Below are 15,723 nucleotides of genomic sequence, written 5' to 3' on the forward strand. Positions count from 1 at the left end.
CCTGGTATGAAAGCAGATGCCTTGAGAAGTGGGGACACAAGATGCAGTGGAGAGGAGTACAGGCACGGGATGATTAGAGTCAAGGTACAGGTTGATGATGGAGACCCCATAGCTCTGAACAACTCACCAGTGGTCACTTAAAAAAATGCAGATCTGGAGCTCGACAAAACCAGCTTTAGTTGTAACACAGAACAAAGAACAAGTACCTGATTATGTAAAATGCACCATATACAGTAAATTCGGATTCATCATGAACTTGCAGACAAGTGAAGAAAGAGCAAGCTGTAAAGCAATGCTAGCAAACATATAAAAAGGGGATCCTAGAGTAAGGAAGATGAAAACATGAACAGCATAGTCCTCCTGGTGGAGGAATCAGGATGTTTCCGACTCACTGTACCCCACGCATACTAAACCAAAGCTATCAATGTTAGAACCCCAAGGACCAGGAAAAGTGAACATCACACCAAGAAAAGGGTTAGAAGCTAGAAAGCATGTGTATAATAATTTTATCTGTGTTCTTGTTAATAGTAGTAATAAAAATAAATAATAATACTTTCTGTATAATAATATTTGGGTTTTATTTTCTTTCTCTTCCGTTTTCTGTAATAATTAGAGCTGGACTAATAATAATTCTGTGATAAGACTGTTAAGATTTCAACAATACTAGCAATAACCTCTTGGCTTTAGATAGGAGATGTGTTTTCTTTTGCTCATAAAAAGTTTTTGAGCAACAGACTGCTCTTCAGGGCTCTGGCGCAGGCAAATAAATAGGAAGGTCATGGGACTCCTTTCTGGGCTACTTTGGTGAGCAATGAGAAGTGGTAACTCCCATGGAGGGGGGACATCACCTATAGGTGATGAGAACTGCCTGCTTTGCTAAGACTAAAAAGTGCCCCGTGTCTTCATAAGATCTGAAGAGTTAGTTACTGTCTCTTAAACAGTTAACAATGCAGCCATATACAGCTGTGGAAAATAAAGCAGTTGTTAAATGCTATCAAATCCATAAAAGACTGCCTCAGTTACAATGAAATGGAGAATCAGCCTCATTGTCCAAATGGCAAGTCCAGCAGATGATCTTTAGAAAGGCAAATTCCTCAGTGCTGCTTATATATATGAACCTGAAAGAAAAAGAAACTGAATACATATTCTTAAAGCTATTTGACCACATTAAAATCCCCTTTTCTTGGTACAGCCTGTTACCTCTTTGTTATGCAGTTAGTGAATGCGTTTTAATAGCTCAATGTGAAGTTCATAAGAGGATCACATGCCTAAATATTATTTTGAGTATTATTTTTTAATGCTTTCCAGCTCATTTCCTTTTTTCCTGCTGATACCACTAAAAGGTCTGCCAAGAACACACTGGCAAATGGTAAGGACTCAAATAATGAACATCTCATCCAATGTTTTGTGGATAATTAGGGGATTACATGTCTTAAAGAATAAGGCCACCTTTTATTAGTCATAAATTGTTCATTTCTATGGATTTTTATTACCTCATGTCACTATTATTTTTAAAGCTTCTAAAAGTACATAAATATTTCCAATTTTGAACTTTCAGAGCTCCAACGTGAGTATAAAACAACCTTCCATCAGATCCCCCAAAAGTTATTTCTTGTCATTCATGAGCAACAGCTTAGTTCAGTCAATACAGGTATGTCTGACAGTTGGCTAGCTGCTACTAGCTGTGGGTTTGCAACCTATTCCAGTACAAATAAGAGCAAAGTCAACGGGAGATACATTAAGTAAGTGGCTTATTTATTAGAAAGATTCCACAGCTTCCTGTGGGGAAAAAAAAAAAAAAGACCCGTTCAAGTTTCCATAACTTGGCATCATCTTCTGCCATATTACTCACCAAATCTTTCATGAATTACAGAATAATTTATTGCATTTGGGTATCTGGCTAATGAGCTACTTTATATAGTTGCTTTCTTAGAATATTCTGCCTCATCGATTAGAGTAAGAAAAACAAAATAGTAATCCTTTTCCCCCTAAGATGTAACATTTGAAATGTGATGATCACTTTGGACAAAAATTTAGACTTGTTTTTTAGAGATTATAATTTGATTTTCTTGGTAGAAGAAAAATAAACCAAGTGAACATGGAGTAACTACAACACGAAGGACTCACGTTTTCCTCTAACCCTGGTGGATATTTAAATACCCAGCAGTTAGTGTGGTTCAAAGAGTCATCGAACATAAGGACATCTGGCAAACTAGGATCAGTCGATAATGTCAGTCTGTATACCATCCCTCGAAGAAAACTCTCCTCTGGATCATGGAAATTTTGCAATTTTCAGCTTCATTTTTCATTCAAGTGAAATGTAACAGAACGTTTACGTGCAGTTTTTTTTTTTTTAGTCAACATTTCAGTCTTATTTGGCTGGATCCTCAGTTGTCAATCTGCGTAACTCTAGGAATATCTAGGGAGCCATGCTGATATATGCCAGCTGTGGAAATGATCTGAGGAATACAAGCTGATCGAACCATCATAGGCATATGTAAGGAAGTGCCCATTTAATCTAGGTACCAAACAACATCATACACACATTTATCAAAGGTATTTGACATAATCAAAATAAGTGATACAACTTACTGGACTTGTGTATTTTTGGTGCCACAGGAAGGATGGACTGATGTATTTTTTTCTCAACTTCCACTTCAGAAGTTATCATGGGACCAGTTAGAGTAAGAATTTGTATTTAGGAAGTTCTTCACAAACTAGAATCTGTGTTTTCAGGCTAACGAGCAGGGAAGAAAAGGAGAGTAAATCATCATAAGGAGGAGGAATGCAGTGAAAATACCAAGTAGGCAAAGTCCAACATCAGTAGCATAGCATAGAAATTAACAATGAGGAATAACAAATGTGTCTTTCTACTTGGACCTCCTTTTTGACCTGTAACCTTTAGGATTGAAACTTTATTTACTTCCCTGGGTGGAGACTGAGAAACAGCTGTTCCTACAAAGGCAAATAACTTACCTTTCCGCTTTACTGTGGTTCAAATCCTAATCCCCAAATCATCCCCATTACGCAGACAATTTAAATCCTGGTCTGTCTTGGAACAAACCAATTAGTTTTACCCAGGATGAAACATAGTTTTTTCTTGTTCTGGGAAAAGTTCCACAGAGTACATCCAGGAAGTGGAAGGGAGTTTTTTACCGCTGCTCGATCAGTCACCTAACATGATCCTCGGTGGGTCTTTCACACTCCAGCACCCCCAGGTGCCCTCATATCATTCTCTAAAACATGCAACTCGTGCTCTGCTTCATTGGAGAGCATTATTCTGGTGAGTCCTTGCATTTTTTCAGACACTTTAAACAAACAAACAAAAAGAAACCCCTCCCAAAACCACACACACACACACAAAAAACCCCAAACCAATGAAAAAATAAAATCTCAAATAAAAGTAATTAATATGTCTCTAGGTCCTGCTAGGTAGGTCCAAGAAAAGGCCAATGCAGGAAAACACAGTCAGTCTGTTCTGTACGGGACTATCACTGAGCAGTGTGGATGCAAACTGATCTGCTGTTTCTGGCATGGGAACCAGAGATTGTTCTCTGAGTGGATACCTTTCATAGTGTAGATCTACCAAAGCACTCTCAGAGCTAAGACTATGCGATAGTTTTCTTCCTCAGCCAAAGTGTTTCTTTGTTTTTCAACTTTTGATGGTTTTAGTTTTTTTAAATTAACCAGTTGGAGGAAAAAAAAATATATATCTATATAACAAAAAAGGGTTAAGAACTGAGTCCAGTGGAGCATCTGCATTTAGGCAACAAAGGACATACTCTGTGTATATGGTTTATTTCTCTTTAGCAAGATCTTTTCTACAGAAAACTAAAGAAACAGAGGAGGTTTCCTTAAATGAGCACATATTGTTTTCTTCACTAACTTTACTTCATGTAATGGAAAAAGACACAAAAGTAAATGCTACCTAATTTGGCTAGTTTAATCTTTTGTCTACATGCAAATAGCTCAACAAATCTATGGTATAAGAAAGACTATACATCTGGTTTATATGGAAGTAAGTTTGCCTAGAAGTTCATGGAAATTTTATTAGTATGGTCTTTCCTAGCCTCAAAAGAAAAGCAGGATCTTTAATAAAAGTCAACTTTCTCCTATTAAATTGGATTTAAAGGAAAATGTAATTTGTAGAAATAAACTTTCTTTATTAATGATGACAAATCTCTGTATGTATAAGAAGAATTTAGGTCATTCTTTTATGTCCTGTTATTAATATAACTTTTAAAAATATATGAGAGCTATTTTTACCATATTACCACTGAAAACAGTACTTAAAGAACAGGATAATACGAGTCACCATGTAAGGAAAAGTGTGATGAAGGAAGAAAAGGATAATATCTATATTAAAAAAATATATCAACCTTTTAAAGAAGAATATCCATCTAAGAACAGCATATGTACAACTTACTGATTCTCAGGTATGACTTACAGTCTGTTAGAAATTGAAGTTGGTCTTGTCCTCAGTAGGACTGATACAAATTGAGATGAAGGGACTAGGAATTCCTCTGCCCCTTCCATGGATGAAATATCCTCAGTAAGGAACAAAGAGAAGCCAACAGAAAAATCTTGTGGCATAAAACGTTTCCTCTTGCAAAAGCACCTTGTAGTTGATCCAACTTAGTGCTGGCCATTTAATGGCTTTTCTGTTCAGTAAGGGTGCAAGTCATAAGAAAAGAAGATAGAATAAGAATCTAAAATTTAGATACCAAAAAAATTAGAAATTTAGGTCTGAATAAATTTATGTAGGTCCCCTGGAATAGGCAACTTCAAAAGGCAGTTCAGCTTATGCTAAAATAGAGACTTAGAGATATAAGAACAACCCCTGCTTATTTCTATCCACTCACTACACAGGGAACCTGGGGAGATGAGCTTGGAGTTCAACGCTTGGATATCTAGATTTGGAAGACAGAAGTTGCACTCTAAATTACAACCTACTATGGCCGCATATGGACTTTCATATGTTGGCTAATACAAGAATGAATATTTAACTCGTGGTGCAAGCATATGCAAGATTTCTCTAATAGAGTTCTACACCCACACTTCCATTATTTCCTTAAATCACAAAATGTGAGAGGCAAAGGCCTAGAAGGCACAGATCAAACTCACAGTTACATGACAGCTACTGCTTATAATTCTACCAATGCAAAGCAGTCATAAACTTGGCTTTATGGGTTAGTTCCACTACTGCCGAAGTGGAACAAAGTATCTAGAAGATACCACTGTGTCTGGTCATCAGATGGTAGATATATAAATGGCAGCAGTGGTAGTGGTAATTCATCCAGTTCATTGTCCAGCTTCCCTCTCTAGTGTTGGCATGTGACTAAAAAGTTATTACAGTTCTTAATTCTAATTAATTTCATCTGTTTTTCTGACATAATTCAAGTATTTTTAGCTAAGTTGCACGTCATTGGATAGCTGGAAATATGATCTTTCTGAGCAAGAAAGGTGCCAAGCCTCTTCTAGTACTGGAAGGGGTATTGCTGTTACCTACATCGTGCCAAATCAATTATATATGAAAGTCAATTCCTTAGTTTGCAATACTGTAATAAAATCTACTTACAAAGAACCGCATAACCATGCAGACTACATTTAGTATCAAGGCTCAAATCTTTACATTACTGCATCTATATTGATAGTGTATGGAAAAGTAAATATCATGAATGAGTTAGAATGCTCTGAACAATGAATCTGTGAAACTTTTCACAGCCTTTTACTTGGCGAAGTTAATAACTTGCTCTAGTGATGAAGAAACATGTCTAAGATAATGCTACAGACTGATAGAGTATGTGTATGTATTTTCCCCTTCTCAAAGTAATATAAGAAAACATGTATTAGCTCTCAGCCCATGAAAACCAAGCAGTCCAATAACGAAAAGTGACCTACTGAAAAATCTATTTTATAAAAGAAAGTCTTTGAATTAGCAGCCTTCTGGGAAATATCACTACGAATTATTCAACCATCTAACTGAACTTGTGTTGAACCATTTTCCTTTTCCTTCCCTTTGAAGGGTTTTGCAGAAGCTCAAGAAAAAGTCAAAACTTCCTTGCTCCTGAATAATGAATGCAGACTGTTCCTCACTCCAGTAAACACTGCATTTTTGTAAAGAAAGAGAACAGCTGGTGCATGAAATCACACTTACTCACACATTTCAAGAAAAATGCTCTCAAGATATATCTTTAGATAAACATCAGTCTACAATCCTTTTCTGCATTAATATGAAACCTATTAAATAGTAAAGGCAAGAATATTTGTTTTGTGTGTGTGAGGTGGTGTGTTCGGCCTAGCAGAAAGGCTTCTTATCCCTCTAGGCTCCCACAGGCCTGTAGAATAAAAGTGGGTTGTGCATCAGTGGTTTTCTGTGGACTCCCAGACCATGTCAAACAGCCTATGACATGCTCTTCATTCAATATATGGGAAATATTGCTTTGCAACCTGGTGCCAGCAAGGGAGCGTAGCTGGGAGAGGAGAATATGGGGGCTTAAAGATGCTGACAGTAAATGTACATTCCAGAGAGTGGTTAATGGTCAAGAAAATCAGGGGTTCACTGAGGCAAGACAGAGAGGAATGTCCAACTTGTTCTTTTGATTGATGGTCAGCAGAATGCCAGGGATCAAGAGAAAATAAGCACAAAAAGATATTTCAGTAAGGAAAACAAGGCATTAATAGTGAATATGATGCCTAACACTGATCGTGATTTATAGTCTGGCTTGCAGACAAAACCACCAATCTGGTATTGCTAATAACACGAGAGGCATGGAAAACTCCAAGACCTTTTTCAAAAATGATAGAGTACACAACAGCCGCAAAGTTTCTTTTGGAGGTTTGTTTCTCTTTCAGAATCTCCTGTAATCATTCAATTTGCAAGGCCATCAATCCAGAAAAAGTTCTAAGGTGCCAGTTTAAGACTGAAACTGAAAATATTTCTGGTCAAGAAATACAGTTCTAGCTTCTTGCATGAGGCAGAGTAAATCTAACTTCATGATGTGAAGTAATTGAGTATGAGGCGCTTACACCTATAGAAAAACATTTATATGACAGGTTTATGTTCTGACAGTAAATATATGACAAAACCTGTTTTTTTCAGGGAGCACATGGTTTACACATGATAATTTATTTTTCTAAAAAGGAATTGATTTCAAACAAACTTTAATATCTCTATTTTTTTCTTAACTGTGATAAAATGTGCACTATAAAATGTGCTGCTCAGCACCTCAGTTTGTCCTTTGCTCAAGGAGATTTGAATAGCAGTCCCTCAGCTTGCAAAATATTCCGTCAGGTAACTGAGTCCTTCTATTATATGTTATCTCAACTTGTATTTAAGTAATTTATAAAAAAGTTACTCCAGGCAGAAAGATTGAGGGAGACATTTGAAAATACTCCTGATGATTAGGCAATTTACCTGATAGGTTATTTATGCTGTTTCAATCCCCATTCTGAATTGGACAAAGATGTGAACAGTTAGGCTGCAAGATACTCTTAGGAAGCTTATTTCAACCTTTCCTGTTGACACTGTTCCACTTTAGATAAAATGCTCGGAATGTCATTGAGATGGAGAACAAGGATAGCTCTCCAGCCTTCTAGCTAGGACACTCTCCCAGGAGATGGGAACACATGGACTGCCCTCTCCAGTAAATATTTGAGTATAGGCAGTGGAACAGTGTCAACATGAGACGTTGAGAGAGACCTTTTATGTTAGTTTAAAGTTAAGGGCAAGCATTTAAAAGTGGGAAAAGTGGGTTTGAAATCATTCATGCAGAGGGGTGAACTGAATCTAGGTTTTTCGCATGCTGCTGCTTGAGTCCCTTGAGCATATGAGAACTTGCTCTTCTTCTAGCTACTTGAGTTTTGGGTTGGATTTTTTTTTAATAGCATAAATAGCCACAATTTCTTCATGGATTTTTTTATCAGTTACACTATTGCTTCTTCCACTGTTACCACTAACTGACGTCCACAATTGAAAAGTGATGCTGAGTTCCTAGTTGCAACCCCTAAATATCTAGAACAGAGCAGTAATGTGCGTTCATTAAAAAGACAGCAAATTGGTTAGTTTTGTTAAACAAAACCAAACTAATTTCACTGATTTTTTTAGGAGAGTATTCACAGATGATATCAAATTGCAGGGGAAGCACCTGATACACTGGAGTGCAGGGCTTCTATTCAGAGCGTACTCAACAGGTTGCAGAAATAGGCTAGCAGGAACCTCATAAAGTTTAATAATAGCAAATGCAGGAACCTGAATCCAGGAAGGCAGAACTTTGCACATCTGTACAGCTAGAAAGCATCTTTGAATAAAACCGCTTGGTGGACAACCAGTTGAACATGAGGTATCAGAGTGCCCCTCTGCAGAGAGAGTTAATACAGGGCTGTACTAGCAAGACTGCAGCCAACAGGTTGAAGGAAGTGATTGCTTCACGGTGTTCAGCATATGTGAGTCTGCATCTTCAGTACTGCGTCCAGTTTTGGGGTCCCCAGTACAGGAAAGACATGGATGTTACTGGAGCAGGGGGGACCACCTAGCTAATCAGGCTAGAGCTCAGGTCATAGAAGGACAGAGAGGGCTGGGCCGGTTCAGCCTGGAGAAGACCAAGGTCAAGGAAGACTTTGTGGCTCTCTGCAACTACCTTACAAGGGTGTGGAGAGAAGATGGAGCCAGACTCTTCAAAGAGGTGCACAGCAACAGACGAGGAAATGGACAGAAGCTGGAAAAAGAGAAAACCTGATTACATGTAAGGAATTTTTAATATACAGAGAGGATTGTTAAACAGGTTGTCCAAATAAATTGCGGAATATCTGTCACTGGAGATACTTAGAACTCGACTGTACATGGTCCAGAGCAACCTGATCTAAGTAGGTCCTGCTCTGAGCAGGAGGCTGGACCCAATGACTTCCAGAGGTCTCTTCTGACCTCAGTCAGTTTACGCCTCTGCTGTCTTATTTTCCAATATAAAGAATTGTAGACAATGATTTAGTAAGGGCACTATTTACATTTCCTTGCTATTCTTTGAGAATGTAATTGCTAAGCTTTAAAATTATTGGTCAATGTAAACCACTCTTTTTCTACTTTATAATACATGTCTTTGTTCCTCTCCCTATTCACCTTCTACATTCTCCAGCCAATACACTAAAAGTATTCTGTATTTTCTTATGTACATATAGTATCTTCACATTATTTAGGGTAATAACCAATATGGCCTATTCCTTGCTTCCTTCTTCAGTCCTTCTTCTAGTAAACTGCTGCAAAATTCCTAGTGTTCCTAAAAATCAGATATATTCTTACTCTGTTCTAAATACAAAAACCTGGTCTTCCTTTTGCACATTTTTTTTTCATGATATTTAACTTAAGTAATTTTGAAATATTTTTTTTTCAACTGAGAAATATGCATATGAGTGTTTAAGAGAAACAAAGAAATAAATTTGTGATTTATCACCAGTTGACTGAAACACACAATTCTCAAGTCATGGTGGGATAACTTTGTTTCACTACCATTCAAACATTAATACAAAAATATATCATCCCTACTTTCAGATATGGACAAATACCTATGTATATGCATGTATGTTCAAGCACACGAGTATAAGTACACAGAAAACTTTCAGAAGAAAAAATGAGCCTCTCAAACTCAGTAGTAAATGTGGACACTGATGATTTATTTGGGTTTTATGTGGATAATTTTCTTTTTGGCTTTTATATTGGAGAAAAAAATGTGTTTGTATTGGCAACACTTCTTTGCATGTACTGAGCTACATACACTGCTTCTGAAATTGAGAGGCCCTTTTAAAAAGGACACACTGGGAAAGCTTTCCGCTCTTACTTGTATAGTTTCAAAGGGGAAAAGCATTGTGTTCTGTCATAACCTTTCACACAGGTATTTTACCTTAGGATATATCAGTTGTTCTAAATTTGGAAAGTATCACAGAAATGTCATTCCACTGGTATTCATTCCTTTTTATAACTCTGTATCCAGGAGATGCAACAGCCTTTAAAGTACGTGAGTGGTGGTGTCCCCTCGGATTTCTCTTCTTCAGCCTAGCATAAAACTTTCCATCTTGCATTAGGGACCAGTGGTCATTCTTGCTGATTGAAGAATCACCTAGCATGTTAGTATAGTATGTTAATTATACTCACTTTCAGACCTATTTCTGAATTTAAATTGCTTCAAATCTTGGTGTATTGTAATTCATTATATTGTTTCAACTCACTAAGGGGTAGAACGAGCAACCAGAGAGAGGAATTTTGGGGCTGGAGCTAGATCTGAATCCAGAATTAAACTGAAAGAGTGTGGAAGGGTTTTCATTTGTAATATAACTTTTGAAAGCTACTTTTGGGTGAGGAGGGAAACAACCATCTAATAGATGATACTTGCTTTGCCTCAGCAAGTATGTACCTTTTAAGTCTTTCACACAAAGTTGTCTCAAAATTCTATTACATAGAATATTTAGTCTAATTTACCCTGCTACAACAGTTTCCACAAGTTTTTAGCAGAACATAAAAATATCTGATAGGCTTAGATCCATGGCCCATCCAGGCCACTATTCTGCCTCCAGGATTGGCAGTAGGGGATGCTACTTGGGGAAAGCATGCAAACCTGGCCACAAACCTGTTACTTGGGGAAAGCAAATCTGAAAGGAGGGAGGGGTAGAGAGGCTGGGCCAAAACGTGAACCAGAACGCTTCCAAACTACTGAGTTCAAATGGTCACTGTAACTGCATCCCATGCATCCCAACATTATACTGGAGAGGATTCAGGACATATATCACACCTTCTCTTAATCATTTCAATAAAAAGAAGACCCAAGGAAGCACGGAGAGGCAGATGTAGCATGCTCTGACCACATCTGCAGCATGAACAAACAGAACAGGGCTTTGCGGCAGTCAAAACCATGTAACTGCCAGTCAGCCTAGATGTAGCATGTGACTACAAAGAACTTCCAGCTTGTTAGGAGGTGTTATTCTGCTGTCAAACGTAAAGGTGATTTCGCAGTTCACTTAGGCAGGAGGCTTCTTAGCCAAGCCAAGCAGAAGGGATGTAAGAGCAGCTCTCTGAGAGTAGGTCTGGTGTGTGGCCACTGCCTTCTGAGGGGCTGAATTTGGCCCATGCATAGTACAGGGAGAGGCACCTGTGAAATCTGACTTTCTTCATGCCTGGACTTGAGGCCCAGAGTCTCAGTGAGTCAGTCATCTCAGTCCGTGAAATGAAGCAGCAAATATCTGACAAGACAAAATGTTGCAGCCTGCACTCTTTTTGACAAATGTATCAAAAGACTTTCATTCAGATGTAATATAACCTATTCATCTGCCTAGTATAGAAATCTCATCTCTTCTGTACATACACACACAAAATCAGGTGAGGGAAGAGAATACATTTTTTTTCTTCCATATAAAGGCAAAATATATTCCCTAAAAAGGAGACTTCAGTAAGGTGGATACCCTTCAGTTTCTTCATAGTCTGTTTAATTATTTTGTAATTTCATGTAGTTCATGAACATAAAAGCTATACATACACACATACACAAACACAGTCATTCAGGAAGATGCTCCCAATCCACTGTTCTGAGCCTTGTGAATATACATTTTCTCTTTTGTAAAATCTGTAGTAAAAAAAATGACTTGTGTGTATTACAACCAACAGGTAGGATATATAGCAAAACTAACAGCAAAAATCAAATATTCTTACTATAGCAATTCTTATCCTTCTTTCCCCAGTAGCCAGTTCCCTGTTACCAGTCTTTGATCCTTGCTGCTTTCCAGGCCTTTGCTCTTTCTGAAGATCTTCCTTGAAAAAGCTGTCAGTGACAGCTGCAAAAACTGACATCACCTTGAAATAATATCTGAAGTATTTTTTTGTCATTAAACTTATTTAATTTACATTGTTGCATGTAGCATAGGCATAAGCATGGATTTATCTGACATGGAGAGACATATTAAACATAGAGGATACATTCAGATTCTTCCTTTGTTGCAGCTTCTACTTAGAAAGTTTTCAGAATTTTCAATACTCAGAACATGAAGCCAGTGAAACATGTTTCTCAGGAGCAAAATGCTGCAGAAATGCAGTAAGTCATGTAGAGAAAGTTGCAAAACAGGTTGACGTATCTTTCACTGGAGTCAGTTTAATTCAGTCAAATTCATTAAGCCCCCATACAAACACCTCTATTGCAAAGCCTAACAAAGAAAAAACCCTCATTCATTTTAAGTAAAACGAGAAGTTCTTTGAGCACCAGAACTCATGAAGCCTGATTTCCTATGGATTTGCTTCCCATGGTTGACTGCAAGCTTTGATTGAAACTTTCCCCCTAAAGTTGCTTTTCTATATGGCTTCTTTGGTGTTTGGTAATGGGGAGGCTTAGCTGCAGTCAGCAACAGCCCACAGTCATCAAGACTTCTAATATCTTTTTTCATCACTTTAGCTGCGTATTTGTTAAAGAAGCATCTTTGTCTGTAAGAACTCTCCCTTATGTCCAATTTGACTGAAACCTGTTACAGTTTTTCAGTTTGTAGATTATTGTTTGCTTGATTGATTTTAGGAGAGGAGGAAAGAACAGAATGAACAGATAAAGAGAAAAAGATAAAAGAGAGTAAGTATGACTGCATAAACCTTATTTCCTTAGGAAATTGTACTAACACCTTCAACAATAGAATGAAAGTCTTCCACAGCCATAATCAGATCTGGTCTCAAATCACAATTTTCCTGTACTAGCATATAATGCTGTCCAGTCCTGATGCCATCCCATCACCAGTTACTAACGAAATCTTCAGGGGCTAAAGAACAAGAGAAAAGCTTACTTTTACGCTTGAGAAGCATTTTTAAAGTAAGGGCCAGTGTTTTAGAAGATATAAAGCAGCATGGATTCTTGAACAAGATAATTCCAGTAGGTTTTTTATGCACTATGAAGACAAAATCTGCAAGTAAAAATGAATACTTTCTAGCTTGAGTAACTGCCAAAGGGTAGAAAGAAAGGACTGACATAGATAGATACCCAAAATCTTAGAGTCATTGTAAGAGCACCTATGGCATTATTTGGCAGCATAAGACAAACTCTTCAGGAATGATTCATTGCCACAGTTGTGAAATACATAAGGCTCAACACTTGTACAAACAGTTGTGTATACAGTTCATTGATTCTCAAGTGCATTTACAATACTCTCATGAGCTTACCAAGAACTTCATATACTGCCACTATGTGAAAATATGTTCTTTCGAATAATCACAGCATTTCACCTTACCTGTCAAAATTATGACCACCGGAAACAAGCCTGAATAAAATGTGGACCTAAAAAGAACTAAGTTGAAAACTACGGCTATAGGTCTGTGGACTATGACATAGTGAAACTTCATGGGCTTTCAGTCTCCTATATTTTCTTACCAATTGCCATTACAATGCAAAGCAGAAATGGCACTAAATAGAGTTTTACTCAATAATGATATCAAAGAGCCAAATACATATACAGGAAATTATACAATTATCACCTTCTTTGATAACAGTATCTAAATATCCTACCTGCCTACTTCTAATCCTTTTTCCCTTCACCAGAGTGTTATTTTACCATTACAAACATATTTTAATACGTGTTTTCCAAAATCCAGGATAATCCAAGAGTGAGTGTGTGTACTGAGAGCATACATGTGCTACTCATGCTAATTGACCCTGATCCCTCACAATAAGGACATTGAATGAAGTTTTATTTCTTATGAATACTCTTACTTGCATGGCTTATTTGCTAACCATGGGAGGTGGGCATTTAATCTGTCAAACATTTGTAAAACACCAAAAGCAATGCAACCTTTGACCTGGGTCACTGAAACTGCACCCACTTCTTGTGATTTTTCTGTTCCCCCAGCCTGTTTCATATATTTGTCCCATGCCTTATGAAGCATGCAGACAGAGTATGATCTTTGACATTCAGCCACCTGTGTCCCATACTTTTTGTGTGAAAGAAATAAATGACAGGCCTGGAGATTAAGACCAGGCCTCTCTCTCCCCGCCCCCTCCCCCCCGTCTTTCTTTTTCTTGGTGTCTTTTTCTTTCCTTCTTAATTCAGGTGTTTTGCCAGATGAGCTGTAAGTCCTATTTGTCCTTTAAGTTATAAAAGTTTCTTTTTTGCTATGTATGTATTATGTAGCTTTAAAAGACCAACTATCTTTATATTTTGTGGGAAAAAAATGAGATTAGATCATTCTCCCAATAAAATTGACAGTAAAGTCATCTTTGGCTTCAACATGAATGATGAGAGATGTGACATTACTTTTTCACAGTACATTAAAGAAAAGAAAAAAGATTTTTTCATCTGAACCATATTTCTATTTCTCTCCTAGCCTTAATGCTGACTCTTTCCTACATTAATATAGGGATATTATTAATTTTAGTCATACTTTGGCTCAAAATGTATTTCTAAGTGGAAAAACAAAAAAGTGCAAAATTTATCATAATATCTTTGCAGCATTTACTTATGCTTATTACCAGTAAGTCATGTTAAGTCAATTAAAGTAAGGATGATCTTGCTTTTAACTTCAGTTGTTTCAGAGTTGGCCTTCTTGGCCAAGGTACTCCTCCTGGTCCCCCCATAGTCAGTGCAGGGAGACAGGATCATCTTCGTCTTGGATGAATTATTCAGTGAAGATGAGACTGCCTTCATAGTGAGAGGGAAATTAATTTGGGCAATTTCAGGCACAGGTATCTAGTGTTGTTGTAGACACTCTCAGGTATCCTGCTGGGCTACCATCTGCTCTTCTGGAAGGACACAGATATCTCTCTCTTGGGTCATATTTGTAGGCCAAATGTGGATGTCTAAATAAGATCAGTGCTGTGTCTCAAATAATACAACATGCTTACATTTAGGAAACTGAACCATGCCTCTATTCTGGACAGCTTACTTTTTTCTAGTGGTAATTTATTGAAATGAATCCTACTCACACTCTTTAAATACCACAATTAATTTCAGTAGGAACACTTGTAGGTTAAGCAGAATGTTTCATTGGCTGACCCTCGGTGAACACAGTAGACTCCAGGAGCTGGTATTAGTTTAGACCAATAGTAAGTCACTGGAACTCTGTTGACTCCAATATTTTACAGGTTTAATTAAAAGCAAAAGCTGAGCATTATTTCTTCAGCATAGTAGCTGAATATCACACTACTTATTCTACTTTTACCATTTGTTGAAGTCATATTCAGTAGATGAACACAGTCAAGTTAATGCAGAAGTAAACTTTAGTAATGAAATTTATCTGTTTCTGGTACACAGAAGTAAGAAACATTTTAATTATGCATTTTAAAGATCATCCTCTTTAAATAATTAGTACCATGTTCAGCTTATTCAGGTCTATTGTTTAAATTTTAATAAATGTCCAAAATTAAGATGAAACCATATCCAATAAAGTGTTACAGAAGCATACACAAGAAAATACTGTAATTCCCTGCATACAATTCAAAGTAATCAGATATTAAATAAGGTTATAAATATTAAAAAGTCAATAATAGCATGATTTCATAATTAATAATTTCATACCTCCTTTTCTATGGTGTAAGGAGATAAGGAGAAGCCAAAGATCTCGCCACAGCTGCAAGAGTAACTTAAATGAAGGCAACAGCAGAATCAGTGGTTTGCAAAGCTGGGAGGGAGCCATTAAAAAATAAAACAGCAGTATCTCCTCACGCTGCTGCTGCCAGATGGCTTCAATCCTTCCGTTCTTCAACTTCTGGTCAGATG

At 37.3% G+C, this 15,723-nt stretch overlaps 1 long non-coding RNA gene across 1 annotated transcript; it reads right to left on the bottom strand.

Annotated features, from left to right (window-relative positions):
- Positions 1–613: 613 nt before the first annotated feature.
- Positions 614–15,642, bottom strand: LOC115350658. The gene is made up of 3 exons (XR_003926548.2): positions 15,523–15,642; positions 2,593–2,737; positions 614–1,118 (listed from the first exon to the last, which is right to left on the bottom strand). It is a non-coding gene; the product is annotated as an uncharacterized LOC115350658 (long non-coding RNA).
- Between the last annotated feature and the right edge of the window lie 81 nt (positions 15,643–15,723).

Source organism: Aquila chrysaetos, chromosome 14, assembly GCF_900496995.4.
Source record: "Aquila chrysaetos chrysaetos chromosome 14, bAquChr1.4, whole genome shotgun sequence".
In the NCBI taxonomy this organism is placed as follows: domain Eukaryota; kingdom Metazoa; phylum Chordata; class Aves; order Accipitriformes; family Accipitridae; genus Aquila; species Aquila chrysaetos.